General features: G+C 38.4%; 1 protein-coding gene across 2 annotated transcripts in view; it reads left to right on the forward strand.

Moving 5' to 3' along the window:
• Positions 1-296: 296 nt before the first annotated feature.
• The window catches only part of LOC133249336 (alcohol dehydrogenase 6-like), a 63,901-nt gene continuing 44,972 nt past the window's right edge, over positions 297-19,225 (forward strand). For both annotated transcript variants that reach the window (XM_061419585.1, XM_061419586.1), the window contains exon 1: positions 297-463. The gene's annotated coding sequence lies outside the window, so the exon portion shown is untranslated. The remainder of the gene's footprint in view (positions 464-19,225) is intronic.

Genomic DNA, 19,225 nt, shown 5'->3' on the forward strand with positions numbered 1-19,225 from the left:
GCAATGCTGGCTCTATAGTGCTAACCCCTGGCTTAATGTGCCATAGGTATTTTTCCCTAAACCTGAGAAACAGGATCTTTGTTGGTGACAGAGCCATAGGCAGCATCAGGAGCAAAGAATTTTGTAAAGTCCTAAAAGTCCTAGTGAGCAATCTGTTTTTAGGAATGTGGATCTCTCACTTAAAATCTGTTCAAATGTGCACTGATGATGTCACATATGTCACTGATCACGTCACATGTCACCGATGAGGCCAATAGGGTATGAAAAGGTTTATTACTAACATCAGGAGGCTTTCTGGAAGGAGGAGCTAAGATGGCGGAGGAGTAAGACGGGGAGAACACTTTCTCCCCCACAAATTCATCAAAAGAACATTTAAACGCTGAGTACATTCCACAAAACAACTTCTGAATGCCGGCAGAGGACATCAGGCACCCAGAAAAGCAACCCAAGTCTTCAAAAGGAGGTAGGAAAAAATATAAAAGACAAAAAAAGAAACAAAAGAGGGAGGGACGGAAGGGAGTCTTAAAAAGAGAGAAGTTTCCAAACACCAGGAAACCTTCTCACTGCCGAATCTGTGCTGAGCCTTGGAAGCCCAGAGGGCAACATAACAGGGAGGAAAAATAAATAAACAATTAAAACCTGCAGATTGCGAGCCCTACGTTAACTCCCCCAGCGGAGAAGCAGCGCAGATGCCTGCACACGCCACTAGCAAGCGGGGGCTGGGCAGGGAGGCACGGCGCAGGCTGCATAGCTTAGAGTAAGGATCTGGCCTGAATAACCTGAGTGCTATCTGAGCAAAATAATTTGGGCTAGCAAACCAGACTGTGGGATATCTACCACGCAAAAAGCCAGCCCTAGCCTAAGACACTGCCAGGCCCGCACACGGAACAAAGGACTGAACAGAGATAGCCAGCTGCAGACCTTCCCCCTCCGGTGACAGGCAGCCAGAACCGGAAGGGAGCAATCACAGCCCCAGAGAGACATTATCTAAAAAACTGTAAGCAGGCTTTTTTTGCTAACTAAAACTTCTTGGGGGTCTGGACGGTCAACATCCGCCTGAGAAGGTGCGCCGGTTGTACACCTAGATAACTGAGTGGCGGGGAGGCGATAAGTCGCAGCAATCGCGCTCACCAAACACCTCATCACCTGAGCTGCTTGGACCTGGGAAGGGCACAAAACGCAGGCCCAACCGAGTCTGCGCCTCTGAGGACTACCCGAGTGCCTGAACCTGAGCAGCTTGGACCCGGGAGGTGCAAGCAGCCCAGGGCCGGCCACGGATGGTTCCCAGCGGAGCAACCTAGAGCCTGAGCAGTGTGGGCAGGGAGGCTACATGCGCCGTGAGCAGGGGCAGACCCAGTGTGGCTGAGGCACTGCGAGCACAAGCCAGTGTTATTTGTTTGCAGCGTCCCCCCCTCCCCACAGCGTGACTGAACAAGTGAGCCTAAAAAAAAAAAAGTGTCCACCACCGTCCCCTTTGTGTCAGGGTGGAAACCAGACACTGAAGAGACCAGCAAACAGAAGAAGCTATAACAGAGGGAACCGCCTTGGAAGCTACAGGCAATAGATTAAAACCCTGTGGTTAGTATCAACTACATAGGAAGGGGCCTATAGATCTTGAGAAATGTAAGTCAGACCAAAGAACTAGCTGAAAATGAACTGACCCCACAATACTCACAACAAAAGCAGAGAAAGTCCTAGATATATTTTTACTATTTTTACAATCATTCTTTCTTTCTTTTTTTCTTTTTAATTTTTAAAAAAATTTTAAATCCTCTATTATTCCTTTAATTTTCACTTTTATAACCTACTATTACTTTGCAAAAAAAAAAAAAGGACCCTATTTTTTAAAGCAAACTTCATATATATATTTTTTATAATTTTTGTGACCTTGTTTTTTGTTTTTTGTTTTTTTCTTCTTTTCTTTAACATTGTAGTTTTGAAATTCCTATCTCTACTCTAGATTTTTAATTTTAGCTTTTTGGTATTTGTTATCAATTTTGTACCTTTTTTTTTTTTATAATTTTTGTGACTTTTATTTTTCTCTCTTTCTTTCTCTTCTTCTTTTATATAACATTGTATATCTGAAATTCCAAACTCTACTCTGGATTTTTAATTTATGCTTTTTGGTATTTGTTATCAATTTTGTACCTATATTTTCTTTATAATTTTTGGAACTTTGTTTGTTTTTGTTTGTTTTTTTCTCTCTTTCTTTTTCTTCTTCTTTTCTTTAACATTGTATTTTTGAAATTCCAAACTCTATTCTAGATGTTTAACTTTTGCTTTTTGGTATTTGTTATCAATTTTGTACCTATATTTTCTTTATAATTTTTACAACTTTGTTTGTTTTTGTTTTTGTTTGCTCTCTTTCCTTTCCTTCTTCTTTTCTTTAACATTGTATTTTTAAAATTCCAAACTCTACTCTAGATTTTTAATTTTTGCTTTTATGTATTTGTTACCAATTTTGTACCTAAGACCCCAATCTTGAATACCCATTTTTCACTAGGGAGCGAGATTACTGGCTTGACTGCTCTCTCTCCCTTTGGACTCTCCTTTTTCTGCACCGGGTCGCCTGTGTCTCCTCCCTAACCCCTCTCTACTCTACCCAAATCTGAATTTCTGTGTGTTCCAGATGGTGGAGAACACTTAGGGAACTGATTACTGGCTGGATCTGTCTCCCTCCTTTCATTTCCCCCTTTTATCCTCCTGGCCACCTCTGTCTCCTTCCTCCTTCTTCTCTTCTCTGTATAACTCCGTGAACATCTCTGAGCGGTCCAGTTGTGGAGTGCACATAAGGAAGTGATTACTGGCTAACCCACTCTCTCCTCTATTGATTCCACCTCATCTCATTCAGGTCACCTCTAACTCCCCCCTCCCTCTTCTCTTCTCCATGTAATGCTATGAACCTCTCTGAGTGACTCACACGGTGGAGAAACTTTTCATCTTCAACGTAGATGTTTTATTAATGGTGCTATATAGAAGGAGAAGTTTTGAAACTACTGTAAAAATAAGACTGATAACTGGAAGCAGGAGGCTTAAGTCCAAACCCTGACTCCAGGGAACTCCTGACTCCAGGGATCATTAATTGACAGGAGCTCATCAAATGCCTCCATACATACACTGAAACCAAGCACCACACAAGAGTCAACAAGTTCCAGGGCAAGACATACCAAGCAAATTCTCCAGCAACACAGGAACACAGCCCTGAGCTCCAAGATACAGGCTGCCCAAAGTCACCCCAAAACCATAGACATCTCATAACTCATTACTGGACACTTCATTGCACTCCAGAGAGAAGAAATCCAGCTACACCCACCAGAGCACTGACACAAGCTTCCCTAACCAAGAAACCTTGACAAGCCACCTGTACAAACTCACACAGTGAGGAAACGCCACAATAAAGAGAACTCCACACACTGCCAGAATACAGAAAGGACACCCCAAACTCAGCAATTTAAACAAGATGAAGAGACAGAGGAATACCCAGCAGATAAAGGAATAGGATAAATGCCCACCAAACTAAGCAAAAGAGGAAGAGATAGGTAATCTACCTGATAAAGAATTCCAAATAATGATAGTGAAATTGATCCAAAATCTTGAAATCAAAATGGAATCACAGATAAATAGCCTGGAGACAAGGATTGAGAAGATGCAAGAAAGGTTTAACAAGGGCCTAGAAGAAATAAAAAAGAGTCAATATATAATGAATAATGCAATAAATGAGATCAAAAACACTCTGGAGGCAAAAAATAGTAGAATAACAGAGGCAGAAGATAGGATTCATGAATTAGAAGATAGAATGGTAGAAATAAATGAATCAGAGAGGATAAAAGAAAAATGAATTAAAAGAAATGAGGACAATCTCAGAGACCTCCAGGACAATATTAAACGCTACAACATTTGAATTATAGGAGTCCCAGAAGAAGAAGACAAAAAGAAAGACCATGAGAAAATACTTGAGGAGATAATAGCTGAAAACTTCCCTAAAATGGGGAAGGAAATAATCACTCAAGTCCAAGAAATGCAGAGAGTCCCAAACAGGATAAACCCAAAGTGAAACACCCCAAGACACATATTAATCAAATTAACAAAGATCAAACACAAAGAACAAATATTAAAAGCAGCAAGGGAAAAACAACAAATAACACACAAGGGAATTCCCATAAGGATAACAGCTGATCTTTCAACAGAAACTCTTCAAGCCAGGAGGGAATGGCAAGACATACTTAAAGTGATGAAAGAAAATAAACTACAACCCAGATTATTGTACCCAGCAAGGATCTCATTCAAATATGAAGGAGAAATCAAAAGCTTCTCAGACAAGCAAAAGCTGAGAGAATTCAGCACCACCAAACCAGCTCTCCAACAAATACTAAAGGATATTCTCTAGACAGGAAACACAAAAACGGTGTATAAATTCAAACCCAAAACAATAAAGCAAATGGCAACGGGATCATACTTATCAATAGTTACCTTAAACGTAAATGGGTTGAATGCCCCAACCAAAAGACAAAGACTGGCTGAATGGATACAAAAACAAGACCCCTACATATGCTGTCTACAAGAGACCCACCTCAAAACAGGGGACACATACAGACTGAAAGTGAAGGGCTGGAAAAAGATTTTCCATGCAAATAGGGACCAAAAGAAAGCAGGAGTAGCAATACTCTTATCAGATAAAATAGACTTTAAAACAAAGGCTGTAAAAGAGACAAAGACAGTCACTACATAATGATCAAAGGATCAATCCAAGAAGAAGATATAACAATTATAAATATATATGCCCCAACACGGGAGCACCACAATATGTAAGGCAAATGCTAACAAGTATGAAAGGAGAAATTAACAATAACACAATAGTAGTGGGAGACTTTAATACCCCACTCACACCTATGGATAGATCAACTAAACAGAAAATTAACAAGGAAACACAAACTTTAAACTATACAATAGACCAATTAGACCTAATTGATATCTAGAGGACATTTCATCCCCAAACAATGAATTTCACCTTTTTCTCAAGCGCACATGGAATCTTCTCCAGGAGAGATCACATCCTGGGCCATAAATCTAGCCTTGGTAAATTCAAAAAAATTGAAATCATTCCAAGCATCTTTTCTGACCACAATGCAGTAAGATTAGATCTCAATTACAGGAGAAAAACTATTAAAAATTCCAACATGTGGAGGCTGAACAACACGCTGCTGAATAACCAACAAATCACAGAAGAAATCAAAAAAGAAATCAAAATTTGCATAGAAACGAATGAAAATGAAAACACAACAACCCAAAATCTATGGGACACTGTAAAAGGGGTTCTGAGGGGAAAGTTCATAGCAATACAGGCATACCTCAAGAAACAAGAAAAAAGTCAAATAAATAACCTAACTCTACACCTAAAGCAACTAGAAAAGGAAGAAATGAAGAACCCCAGGGTTAGTAGAAGGAAAGAAATCTTAAAAATTAGGGCAGAAATAAATGCAAAAGAAACAAAAGAGACCATAGTAAAAATCAACAAAGCCAAAAGCTGGTTCTTTGAAAGGATAAATAAAATTGACAAACCATTAGCCAGACTCATCAAGAAACAAAGGCAGAAAAATCAAATCAATAAAATTAGAAATGAAAATGGGGAGATCACAAGAGACAACACAGAAATACAAAGGATCATAAGAGACTACTATCAACAATTATATGCCAATAAAATGGACAACGTGGAAGAAATGGACAAATTCTTAGAAAAGTACAACTTTCTAAAACTGAACCAGGAAGAAATAGAAAATCTTAACAGACCCATCACAAGCACAGAAATTGAAACTGTAATCAAAAATCTTCCAGCAAACAAAAGCCCAGGTCCAGACGGCTTCACAGCTGAATTCTACCAAAAATTTAGAGAAGAGCTAACACCTATCCTACTCAAACTCTTCCAGAAAATTGCAGAGGAAGGTAAACTTCCAAACTCATTCTATGAGGCCCCCATCACCCTAATAGCAAAACCTGACAAAGATGCCACAAAAAAAGAAAACTACAGGCCAATATCACTGATAAACATAGATGCAAAAATCCTTAACAAAATTCTAGCAATCAGAATCCAACAACACATTAAAAAGATCATACACCATGACCAAGTGGGCTTTATCCCAGGGATGCAAGGATTTTCTAATATCCGCAAATCAATCAATGTAATACACCACATTAACAAATTGAAAAATAAAAGCCATATGATTATCTCAATAGATACAGAGAAAGCCTTTGAGAAAATTCAACATCTATTTATGATAAAAACTCTCCAGAAAGCAGGAATAGAAGGAACATACCTCAACATAATAAAAGCTATATATGACAAACCCATAGCAAACATTATCCTCAATGGTGAAAAATTGAAAGCATTTCTTCTAAAGTCAGGAACAAGACAAGGGTGCCCACTCTCACCACTACTATTCAACATAGTTTTGGAAGTTTTGGCCACAGCAATCAGAGCAGAAAAAGAAATAAAAGGAATCCAAATTGGAAAAGAAGAAGTAAAACTCTCACTGTTTGCAGCTGACATGATCCTCTACATAGAAAACCTAAAGACTCCACCAGAAAATTACTAGAACTAATCAATGATTATAGTGAAGTTTCAGGATATAAAATCAACACACAGAAATCCCTTGCATTCCTATACACTAATAATGAGAAAACAGAAAGAGAAATTAAGGAAACAATTCCATTCACCATTGCAACAGAAAGAATAAAATACTTAGGAATATATCTACCTAAAGAAACTAAAGACCTATATAGAGAAAACTATAAAACCCTGGTGAAAGAAATCAAAGAGAACACTAATAGATGGAGAAATATACCATGTTCATGGATTGGAAGAATCAATATAGTGAAAATGAGTATACTACCCAAAGCAATTTATAGATTCAGTACAATCCCTATCAAGCTACCAAGGGTATTCTTCACAGAGCTAGAACAAATAATTTCACAATTTGTATGGAAATACAAAAAACCTCTAATAGCCAAAGCTATCTTGAGAAAGAAGAATGGAACTAGAGGAATCAACCTACCTGACTTCAGGCACTACTACAAAGCCACAGCCATCAAGATAGTATGGTACTGGCACAAAGACAGAAATATAGATCAATGGAACAAAATAGAAAGCCCAGAGATAAATCCACGCACATATGGACACCTTATCTTTGACAAAGGAGGCAAGAATATACAATGGACTAAAGACAATCTCTTTAACAAGTGGTGCTGGGGAAACTGGTCAACCACTTGTAAAAGAATGAAACTAGAACACTTTCTAACACCATACACAAAAATAAACTCAAAATGGATTAAAGATCTAAACGTAAGACCAGAAACTATAAAACTCCTAAAGGAGAACATAGGCAAAACACTCTCCGACATACATCACAGCAGGATCCTCTGTGACCCACCTCCCAGAATATTGGAAATAAAAGCAAAAATAAACAAATGGGATCTAATTAAACTTAAAAGCTTCTGCACAACAAAGGAAACTATAAGCACGGTGAAAAGACAGCCTTCAGAATGGGAGAAAATAACAGCAAATGAAGCAACTGACAAACAACTAATCTCAAAAATATACAAGCAACTCCTACAGCTCAACTCCAGAAAAATAAATGGCCCAATCAAAAAATGGGCCAAAGAACTAAATAGACATTTCTCCAAAGGAGACATACAGATGGCTAACAAACACATGAAAAGATGCTCAACATCACTCATTATCAGAGAAATGCAAATCAAAACCACTATGAGGTACCATTTCACACCAGTCAGAAGGGCTGCTATCCAAGAGTCTACAAGCAATAAATGCTGGAGAGGGTGTGGAGAAAAGGGAACCCTCTTACACTGTTGGTGGGAATGCAAACTAGTCCAGCCACTATGGAGAACAGTGTGGAGATTCCTTAAAAAACTGGAAATAGAACTGCCATATGACCCAGCAATCCCACTGCTGGGCATACATACTGAGGAAACCAGAATTGAAAGAGACACGTGTATCCCAATGTTCATCACAGCACTGTTTATAATAGCCAGGACATGGAAGCAACCTAGATGCCCATCAACAGATGAATGGATGAGAAAGCAGTGGTACATATACACAATGGAGTATCACTCAGCCATTAGAAAGAATACATTTGAATCAGTTCTAATGAGGTGGATGAAACTGGAGCCTATTATACAGAGTGAAATAAGTCAGAAAGAAAAACACCAATACAGTATACTAACGCATATATATGGAATTTAGAAAGATGGTAACAATAACCCAGTATATGAGACAGCAAAAGAGACAATCATGTATAGAACAGTCTTTTGGACTCTGTGGGAGAGGGGGAGGGTGGGATGATGTGGGAAAATGGCATGAAATACATATAATATCATATATGGAACGAGTCACCAGTCCAGGTTCGATGCACAATACTGGATGCTTGGGGCTGGTACACTGGGACGACCCAGAGGGATGGTATGGGGAGGGAGGAAGGAGGAGGGTTTAGGATGGGGAACACATGTATACCTGTGGCGGATTCATCTCGCTATTTGGCAAAACCAATACAATATTGTAAATTTTAAAAATAAAATAAAATTAAAAAAAAAAAAAAGGAGGCTTTCTGAAGAAAGCAGACATGCTTTCAAGCAGGTTCATAATGGCTTGAGGAATCATAGCATTCCTGAGCTATGGTTGCTGCATGTTACAACTGGACAATAGAATATTGGGAGATACTCAAGTGGATCACAGAAGTGCCATACATACTCCTCCCTACCTGCGTGGTATACAATTAGCCTACGTAATAACATAGAAGAAACTGGCAAGATCTAGGTTGAGATAAGGAAAGGGCACTCACACAAATTACCAGGCCAGAGCCTCAGGCCTAACTGTATGGAATATCCACAGAGAATCCATGTAAAGATTTCAAGCCAGTTTGCTCTTTCTAGATTGTCGAAAAGCAGTTTTCACCAGGGCCTATACCACCCTCAGTGACCTTGAGCAAAGCAAATTCAAGAAAAAGAGAGAAAACAAAAATACACACATACAGGATTAGGAGTAAGAAAGAAAACTAACCAAAGATAGACATTTTCTTTTCATTACAAGAAAATGCAATGTAAATTTTTTATGCAAACATGTTTGAAACACTTGCTGATTAATGATTTACTGAGAAAAAATAAATTAGAAGCATGCTTCAGAGATATTGCAGGTCTGGTTCCTGAGAATACTAATAAAGTAAATCACAGAAATTTTTTGGTTTCCCAGTACATATAAAAGTTATGTTTACATTATATTTTAGTCTATTAAATATATAATAGCCTATGGCTAAAAAATGTACAATACCTTTTTTAAAAAATACTTTATTGCTAAAAAATGGAAATCATCATCTGAGCCTTCAGCAAGTCTTAATATTTTTGCAATAATAACATCAAAGATCATTGATCACAGATTATCATAACAATTGTAATAATGATGAAAAACTTTGACATATTGCAAGAATTACCAAAATGTGACAGAGATATAAAGTAAGTAAATGCTGGAAAAATGTCACTGATAATATAACTCAGCTACAAGATTGCCACAAACCTTCAATCTGTGAAAAATGCAATATCTGCAAAGCTCAATAAAGCAAAGTGCAATGAAACAAGATATGTTGTTCCTGTTGTTCAGTCATTAAGTTGTGTCTGACTTTTTGCAACCCCATGGACTGCAGCACGCCAGGCTTCCCTGTCCTTCACTGTCTGCCAGAGTTTGCTCAAACTCATGTCCATTTAGTCAGTGATGCTATCTAACCATCTCATCCTCTGCTGCCCTCTTCTTTTGCCTTCAATTTTTCCCAGCACCAGGGTCTTTTCCAATGAGTTGGCTCTTCACATCAGGTGGCCAAAATATAGGCGCTTCAGCTTCAGCATCAGAACTTCCAATGAATATTCAGGGTTGATTTCCTTTAGGATTGACTGGTTTGATCTCCTTGAAGCTGAAGGGACTCTCAGAGTCTTCTCCAGTACCACAATTTGAAAGCATCAATTCTTCAGCCCTCAGTCTTCTTTATGGTCCAACTACCCCATCCATACATGACTACTGGAAAGATCATAGCTTTGACTGTACGGACCTTTGTCGGCAAAGTGATGTCTCTGCTTTTTAAAACATTGTCTAAGTTTGTCATAACTTCAGTTCATTTCTTAATCCAACTAACAGATATATGATGGTTCAGTTCATTGCATTAGTCTTTATGGATACCCTTGGAGATATACTGGATATTGTATCTTTTTAAAGAGAAAGTGAAAAACAGACTGAATAAATAAATGCATTCAATGGGAATCACTTGAAAGACTTTTCCCCTTTTTACGTCAGAATGTTGTTGGAAGCAGGGCTTAGAAGGCTCATGGTAGAAGGATATAAGTGAATGCATGTCTTTAGAAAATTAAACTGGCAACAGAGAGAAAGATGATCGGAATGAGAAGTGGCCAATAACACAAGACACATTGTTAATCTATTATAGTAGTCTGAGGGAGAAATAATTAAATAGAGTACCTATACTGGAGTGGACACAAGAGGATGGAAGCAGAAATCATTGAAAAAATAGAAAAAGCAGCCTGGAAATAAATGAAATTACATGAAAAGCAGCAGAAAGGGAGGAGTTTGAAATGACACTAAGGTACTGAGCCTGCCTGACTAAAAATGAGAAAAAACAGAAAATAAAAGAAATAGAAAATGAATAGGTTAATAAGTGAAAGGCTATATGAAAGTATAAACAAAATGTCTGCTGTCTTACTGAGAAAAAATAAAATACATATCTAGAGTGGTTTTGTTCTGGTCCCATCTTCTTAATTCCCCAAATAGCTTCAATTTGTTAAAATGTGCTTTTTACTTCCAATGTTAGTTAATTTTCTAATTATCTCTCCTGAAGTTTCCAATGTTAAAATTAAAGCTGACAAGGAAAGCTATCTGGGAAAAAGTCTTCACTTCTCAGCTGTGGCAGTCAGTTGTAAGAGGACTATTCTATTAATGTGGCAAAGTCAATTTAGGGAATCAATTGGGAATTTTCATAAAATAAAATTTCACTATTAACTCCATGACTAAATAATTTCCCTTGCTGCTAATTAATACACTCTTGCTTTGATAGAAAGCAAGATCCTACTCTTCAAGGATCTAATATAAGTGAAAGCCAACTCAAGCAGCTTTAAACAGATTTAAAAATAAACCTAGAGTAAAAGGCATCACTATTAACAACCCTAGGGATAGAAACTCCCTGTTCAGGCCTAGAGGATTTTTCTTTAAAGCGTGGTATTTCTATTAAATGCCTGTGGTCAGTGAATAGAAATGGTAATTCTCTGCCCTGTGATCTCATTTTTCTCAGCACTTTTTGTAATATTATTAAAACATCTAGAGAATAAAACTTGGTCAGATTTGACTGTGGACTGCTGTGCTGCTGCTGCTGCTAAGTCACTTCAGTCGTGTGCGACTGTGTGACTCCAGAGATGGCAGCCCACGAGGCTTCCCTGTCCCTGGGATTCTCCAGGCAAGAACACTGGAGTGGGTTGCCATTTCCTTCTCCAATGCATGAAAGTGAAAAGTGAAAGTGAAATTGCTCAGTCATGTCCGACTCCTAGCCACCCCATGGACTGCAGCCCACCAGGCTCCTCCGTCCATGGGATTTTCCAGGCAAGAGTACTGGAGTGGGGTGCCATTGCCTTCTCCGTGGACTGCTAATGATATACAAATAATTTATAGTATTTTTTTACACCATTCCTTTCTGTGTCTAAGTCCCTGATCCTATGATTTCAGCTATCTTAATTATCTAAGACTGGCTCAGATGGTAAAGACTGCCTGCAGTGTAGGAGACCCAGGTTCAAAACCTGGGTCAAGAAGATCTCCTGGAGAAGTAAATGGCAATCCACACCAGTATCCTTACCTGGAAAATTCCATGGACAGAGGAGCCTGGCAGGCTACAGTCCATGGAATTGCAGAGTCAGACACAACTATGTGGCTTTTTCTTTCTTTCTTTTTCTTCCTTCCTTCCTTCTTTCTTCCTTTCTTTCCATGAAACATAATTCACAAGTTATATGTTGTGATCCACATAGTCAAAGGCTTTAGAGTAGTCAATGAAGCAGAAGTAGATATTTTTCTGGAGTTCCCTTGCTTTTTCTATGATCCAACAGATATTGGTAATCTGATCTCTGGTTCTTCTTCCTTTTCTAAATCTAGCTTGTACATCTGGAAGTTCTCAGTTCACATACTGTTGAAGCCTAGTTTGAAGGATTTTGAGCATTATCTTCCTAGCATGTGCAATGAGTGCAATTGTGTGGTAGTTTGAACATTCTTTGGCATTGCCTTTCTTTGGGATTGGAATGAAAACTGACCTTTTCCAGTCCTGTGGCCACTGCTGAGTTTTTCAAATTTGCTGGCATATTGAGTGCAGCACTTTCACAGCATCATCTTTTAGGATTTGGAATAGTTTAGCTTGAATTCCATCACCTCCACTAGCCTTGTTTGTAGTGATCCTTCCTAAGCCTCACTGGATTTCACACTCCAGGAAATGTGACTCTAGATGAGTGACCACACCATCGTGGTTATCCCGATCATTAAGACCTTTTTATATAGTTCTTGTATTCTTGCCACCTCTTCCTAATATCTTCTGCTTCTATTAGGTCCATACCATTTATGTCCTTTATTGTGCCCATCTTTGCATGAAATGTTCCCTTGGTATCTCTAATTTTCTTGAAGAGATCTCTAGTCTTTTCCATTATATTGCTTTCCTCTATTTCTTTGCATTGATCACTGAGGAAGTCTTTCTTAACTCTCCTTGCTACTCTTTGGAACTCTGCATTCAGAAGGGTATAACTTTCCTTTTCTCCTTTGCCTTTCACTTCTCTTCTCTTCTCTGCTATTTGTAAGGCCTCTTCAGACAACCATTTTGTCTTTATTTTTCTTGGGTATGGTTTTGGTAACCGCTTCCTGTACCGAGTTTTGAACCTCCTTCCATAGTTCTTCTGGCACTTTGTCTATCAGAACTAATCCCTTCAATCTATTTGTCACTTTTACTGTATAATCATAAGGGATTTGATTTAGGTCATACCTGAATGGTCTACGAGTTTTCCCTGCTTTTTTCAATTTAAGTCTGAATTTTGCAATAAGGGGTTCATCTGAGCCACAGTCAGCTTCCGGTCTTGTTTTTGCTGACTGTATAGAGCTTCTCCATCTTCAGCTGCAAAGAATATAATCAATCTGATTTCAGTATTGACCATCTGGGATGTCCATGTGTAGAGTTGTCTCTTGTATTGTTGGAAGAGACTGCTTGCTATGACCAGTGTTCTCCTGGCAAAACTCTGTTAGCCTTTGCCCTGCTTCATTTTGTACTCCAAGGCCAAACTTGCCTGTTACTCTAGGTATCTCTTGACTTCCTACTTTTTCATTCCAGTCCTCTATGATGAAAAGGACATATTTTTTTTTTTTTTTTTTTGGTATTAGTTCTAGACGGTCTTGTAAGTCTTCATAGAACTGTTCAGCTTCTTCAGCATTAGTGGTTGGGGCACAGACTTGGATTACTGTGACATTGAATGGTTTGCTTTGGAAATGAACCAAGATCATTTTGTCATTTTTGAGATTGCGCTCAACTAGTGTGATAGAAGTAATAAATCTAAACTGTACTGTCCTTATTGGTAGGATTTCACACATCCATATCTGAAGACAGGATTGTGCTAAGTGCCCAGAGCAAGGAAACAAGCAGCAAGACAGAAACCACTCCTGACCCTTTTGGTCCCTTCTTCTTGTACCTGATCTACCTATTACTTCCCCAATCTTTTCTGTCATGTCTTTTCATTTTTCATTCCTATTATTGCTGTTTCTTGAAAAATATGACATCCTATCTTAGAATATGAATTTTAATATGAGAGAACTAAATACTAATTATCTTACTTCCACCATTTCAATTTAAAATTACAAATGTAACCAATAGAACTATGAATAATAATGTTTTAAGGAAGAAAAAGAAAGGTAGAGTTGGCTGTTACTTATGCAATGTATTAATATATTTTGTTTAAAATTGATAAATAAAGCATAGGCATATAACTTCATTCCATGGAGTAACTACCAAAAGATCTAAAAACAGGAAATTTTAAGTGTGTATACCTCTGTTTAATGAAGTTAGGAATGAAAAATTGCTTTATCATTATAGGTCCTTATATTTCATTTTTGTTATGCATTTACATTACTTAATCAAAAATGGAAAATAAGGTAAAAATGGGAAGTCAAACTATCTAAAACCCCAGACAGGGGGGTTCTATTCATTAGCTCATAGGCAGATCCCAGTAACTCTGGGTGGTTTGATGCTGGTGATCTTGCCAAACTACATTTTGAAAAACACTGATTTATGTAAAATCTCATTTGCGTAAGGCTATATAACCTTTTTTATAAATAATGTGTAGATAGATTCCACACACAGATAATGGAATGGAACAGAAAAGGATAGAAAAGAAAGTGTTCTGAAAGGATGTTTACTCAAAAGTTAATAGTGTCTATGCTGACATTGTGAAGTTTCAGCTAATTCTTACCTTCATTATTATACTATTATGTAATGTTTTTAAGCAATCAGTTCAGTTCAGTTCAGTCACTCAGTCATGTCCGACTCTTTGCAACCCCATGAATCGCAGCATGCCAGGCCTCCCTGTCCATCACCAAATCCCGGAGTTTACCCAAACTCATGTCCATCGAGTCGATGATGCCATCCAGCCATCTCGTCCTCTGTCGTCCCCTTCTCCTCCTGCCCCCAATCCCTCCCAGCATCAGAGTCTTTTCCAATGAGTCAACACTTCGCATGAGGTGGCCAAAGTACTGGAGTTTCAGCTTTAGCATCATTCCTTCCAAAGAAATCCCAGGGCTAATCTCCTTCAGAATGGACTGGTTGGATCTCCTTGCAGTCCAAGGGACTCTCAAGAGTCTTCTCCAACACCACAGTTCAAAATCATCAATTCTTCAGCACTCAGCCTTCTTCACAGTCCAACTCTCACATCCATACATGACCACAGGAAAAACCATAGCCTTGACTAGACAGACCTTTGTTGGCAAAGTAATGTCTCTGCTTTTGAATATGCTATCTAGGTTGGTCATAACTTTCCTTCCAAGGAGTAAGCGTCTTTTAATTTCATGGCTGCAGTCACCATCTGAAGTGATTTTGGAGCCCAAAAGATAAAGTCTGACACTGTTGCCACTGTTTCCCCATCTATTTCCCATGAAGTGATGGGACCGGATGCCATGATCTTCGTTTTCTGAATGTTGAGCTTTAAGCCAACTTTTTCACTCTCCACTTTCACTTTCATCAAGAGGCTTTTGAGTTCCTCTTCACTTTCTGCCATAAGGGTGGTGTCATCTGCATATCTGAAGTTACTGATATTTCTCCTGGCAATCTTGATTCCAGTTTGTGTTTCTTCCAGTCCAGCGTTTCTCATGATGTACTCTGCATATAAGTTAAATAAGCAGGGTGACAATATACAACCTTGACGTACTCCTTTTCCTATTTGGAACCAGTCTGTTGTTCCATGTCCAGTTCTAACTGTTGCTTCCTGACCTGCATATAGATTTCTCAAGAGGTAGGTCAGGTGGTCTGGTATTCCCATCTCTTGAAGAATTTCCCGCAGTTTATTGTGATCCACACAGTGAAAGGCTCTGCAGAAATAGATGTTTTTCTGGAACTCTCTTGCTTTTTCCATGATCCAGCAGATGTTGGCAATTTGATCTCTGGTTCCTCTGCCTTTTCTAAAACCAGCTTGAACATCAGGAAGTTCATGGTTCATGTATTGCTGAAGCCTGGCTTGGAGAATTTTCAGCATTACTTTACTAGTGTGTGAGATGAGTGCAATTGTGCAGTAGTTTGAGCATTCTTTGGCATTGCCTTTCTATGGGATTGGAATGAAAACTGACCTTTTCCAGTCCTGTGGCCACTGCTGATTTTCCAAATTTGCAGGCATATTGAGTGCAGCACTTATGCATAATTTTCCAAAAACTAATGACATAATATTTAATTGTTTAAAATTATTCCTTGAAAAGAGTAAGCTTAAACAAAAAGAACAGATTGAAAATTTTAAATGAAAGTATGGAAGCAGAAATATAAAATGGTAAATTTAAAAATGAGATAAGATAAATGAGTTCTAAAATAAAGGCAGGTCTCCATCAGAAATGGAGAGACACTGTCTTATTTATAACATTTTTACTTATCATTGTTTCCATCAACACAGAAAGTACCTGAGGAACAGCAGGCAACCAGTAAATACCTATTACAGACTGACTGGAAAGGTTGAGAAAGCTTGCTCTAGATACTTCTGTTTCTAAAACCAGATGACATGTATTATTTAGCTACCTGAGCCACTGAATACCCATTTTGCAGTTTGACTTAGGTTTCTGTCCTAATACAATTCTTTTCTAAATTTTTGTTCCTTCTTTTATGTTCTTTCCAGCTACCTTCATCAATCTTTATTATTCTTGCTAAACTTTTCTCTTGTCTCAGCATTTCTTACATTATTATTCATTATGTGAACCAGATCATGGCATCTGGTCCCATCACTCCATGGCAAAGGGATGGAGAAACGATTAAAACAGTGACAGGCTTTATTTTCTTGAGCTCCAAAATCAATGCAAATGGTGACTATAGCCATGAAGTTAAAAGACGCTTGTTCCTTGGATGAAAAGCTATGATCAAACCATTCAGCATACTAAAAAGCAGAGACATTACTTTGCCAACAAAGGTCCATCTAATCAAAGCTATGGCTTTTCCAGTAGTCACATATGGATGTGAGAATTGGAGTATAAAGAAAGCTGAGCGCTGAAGAATTGATGCTTTTGAACTGTGGTGTAGGAGAAGACTATTGAGATTTCCTGGACTGCTAAGAGATCAAACGAGTCAATCCTAAAGGAAATCAGTCCTGAATATTCATTGGAAGACTGATGCTGAAGCCAAAACTAATACTTTGGCCACCTGATGCAAAAAAGTGACTCATTGGAAAAGACCCTGATGCTGGAAAGTTTGAAGGCAGGAGGAGAAAGGGATGACAGAGAATGTTATGGTTGGATGGCATCACCAACTCAATGGACGTGAGTTTGAGCAAGCTCCGGGAGCTGGTGATGGACAGGGAAGCCTGGCATGTTGCAGTCCATGGGGTCCCAAAGAGGTGGACACAACTGAGCAACTGAACTGAACTGATACACACACACACACACACACACACACACACACACACACATGTATTTTTATAGGCCACACTATGCAGCTTGTAAGATCTTAGTTCCCCAGTCAGGCTTTGAACCCAACCTGTTGGCAGGACAGCATGGAGTCCTAACCACTGGACTGCTAGGGAATTCTTGTAGCATAGTATTGTGTGTGTGTGTTAACTGTATTTCAATAAAAAAGGAAACTAAATTCTTCTGCAGCTATGTCAGAATAAATTAACTTGCCAGATTATAAAATTTCCCTTTCTGCTGACAAATAATTCATTAGAAAAAAAGTTTTTACTGACATATATTTGATAAACAAAATTGTGTGTAAATTTATATTGACTTGATACATTTATATTGCAATATGATTGTCATTTTCATATTAGCTAACACTTCTATTGTGTCATGTAATTATAATTGCTTTTAGTTTGAGTAACAATTAAAATCTCGTCACTCAGCAAGTTTAATGTTTGTAATAGAGTTGTATTGTCTGTTTGGAAAGAAAAGAAGCAGCCCCTGTTCCTAAGGAGATTTTAATCTATTTAGAAGTACACTGATCCTATCTCAACTAGTCACTTGGCTCAGCCACTGCCACTCTGGATTGCTAGCACTGACAGCAGTGAAACTGTGTGACCCTTGGAATCACTGGATATATTTACTACCATGATATATGATTAGGTAAAACAATTTAGAGGCAAACCAACTTATTTCTCCTGTAAATATGCTAATGCATTTTGGTGGTGGGCTGTTTGTGCAAAGATTTTTGTGGTCCATTTCCACCTGGTTCCACTGAGCTCACTCTGTCGCCAATACTCTCCACAGTTCCAGCTCCTTCATGGCCTGGGGTGAAGGGATACTTCAGTGGCATTACTCCTTTTATAGCATTATCATCAGAACCCCAGATCCCTATAGATATCATCTGGGTAGGAATTAAGTGGCCCAGGATAAATTAGTTTGGAATTTTTCTTTTGTCTGAGACTTATTTGAATAATTTTTTACATGAATGACCTCATTTGATCCCTATAATAATATTCAGAGAAACACAGGGCACGTCTAATTACCCTTAATTTAAAGATGTGGAAAGGGAGACTCAAAGACTTAAAATGACTCACCCACTCTCATGGTGCTTGTTTAACCCTGGAAATAAACTAGGGCTATTGAAATCTATTAGGTACACCCTAGGTCATCAACTAGTTTCTTGCTCAAACTCATGTCCCTTGAGTCGGTGATGACATCCAACCATCTCATACTCTGCTGTCCCCTTCTCCTCCCACCTTGAATCTTTCCCAGCATCAGAGTCTTTTCATGAGACATTCAGTTCTTCACATCAGGTGGCCAAAGTATTGGAATTTCAGATTCAGCATCAGCACTTCCAGTGAATATTCAGGACTGATTTCCTTTAGGATTGACTGGTTGGATCTCCTTGCAGTCCAAGGGACTCTCAAGAGTGTTCCTCAACACCACAGTTCAAAAGCATCAGTTCTTCAGTGCTCAGCTTTCTTTATAGTCCAACTCTCACATCCACACATGACTACTGGAAAAACAATAGCTTTGACTAGACAGAACTTTGTTGGCAAAGTAATGTCTCTGCTGTTTAATATGCTGTCTAGATTGGTCATAACTTTTGTTCCAAGGAGCAACCATCTTTTAATTTCATGGCTGCAGTCACCATCGGCAGTGATTTGGCACTTTTTAATAAAGATGATATAGACCTATTTCAAAAGTAGCACTTACCTTGCCCAAGGTGTCCATGATGAGTTTTGTTTTCCTCGGTGTCTTATAATGCCTAAAAGAATATCATTTATTTGACTCTGCTCCTGGGGAAACTAAATTATCTATGTGCTGAGAGTAATTAAAAATAATCACATAATCACACATCAACATGGGGAAACTAGAGAGGTGAATGGTTGGCAAATATGTGAAAGTGAAGGACAGCAAGGAATATGAGAAAATGATTCAGGAGGGTGCCAACAACAAGGATGCTGTATTAGGGGGAAGACAGTTTGAAGGGAAGCAATAGGTGAAAAG

This window comes from Bos javanicus, chromosome 6 (assembly GCF_032452875.1).
Source record: "Bos javanicus breed banteng chromosome 6, ARS-OSU_banteng_1.0, whole genome shotgun sequence".
Taxonomy (NCBI): Eukaryota; Metazoa; Chordata; class Mammalia; order Artiodactyla; family Bovidae; genus Bos; species Bos javanicus.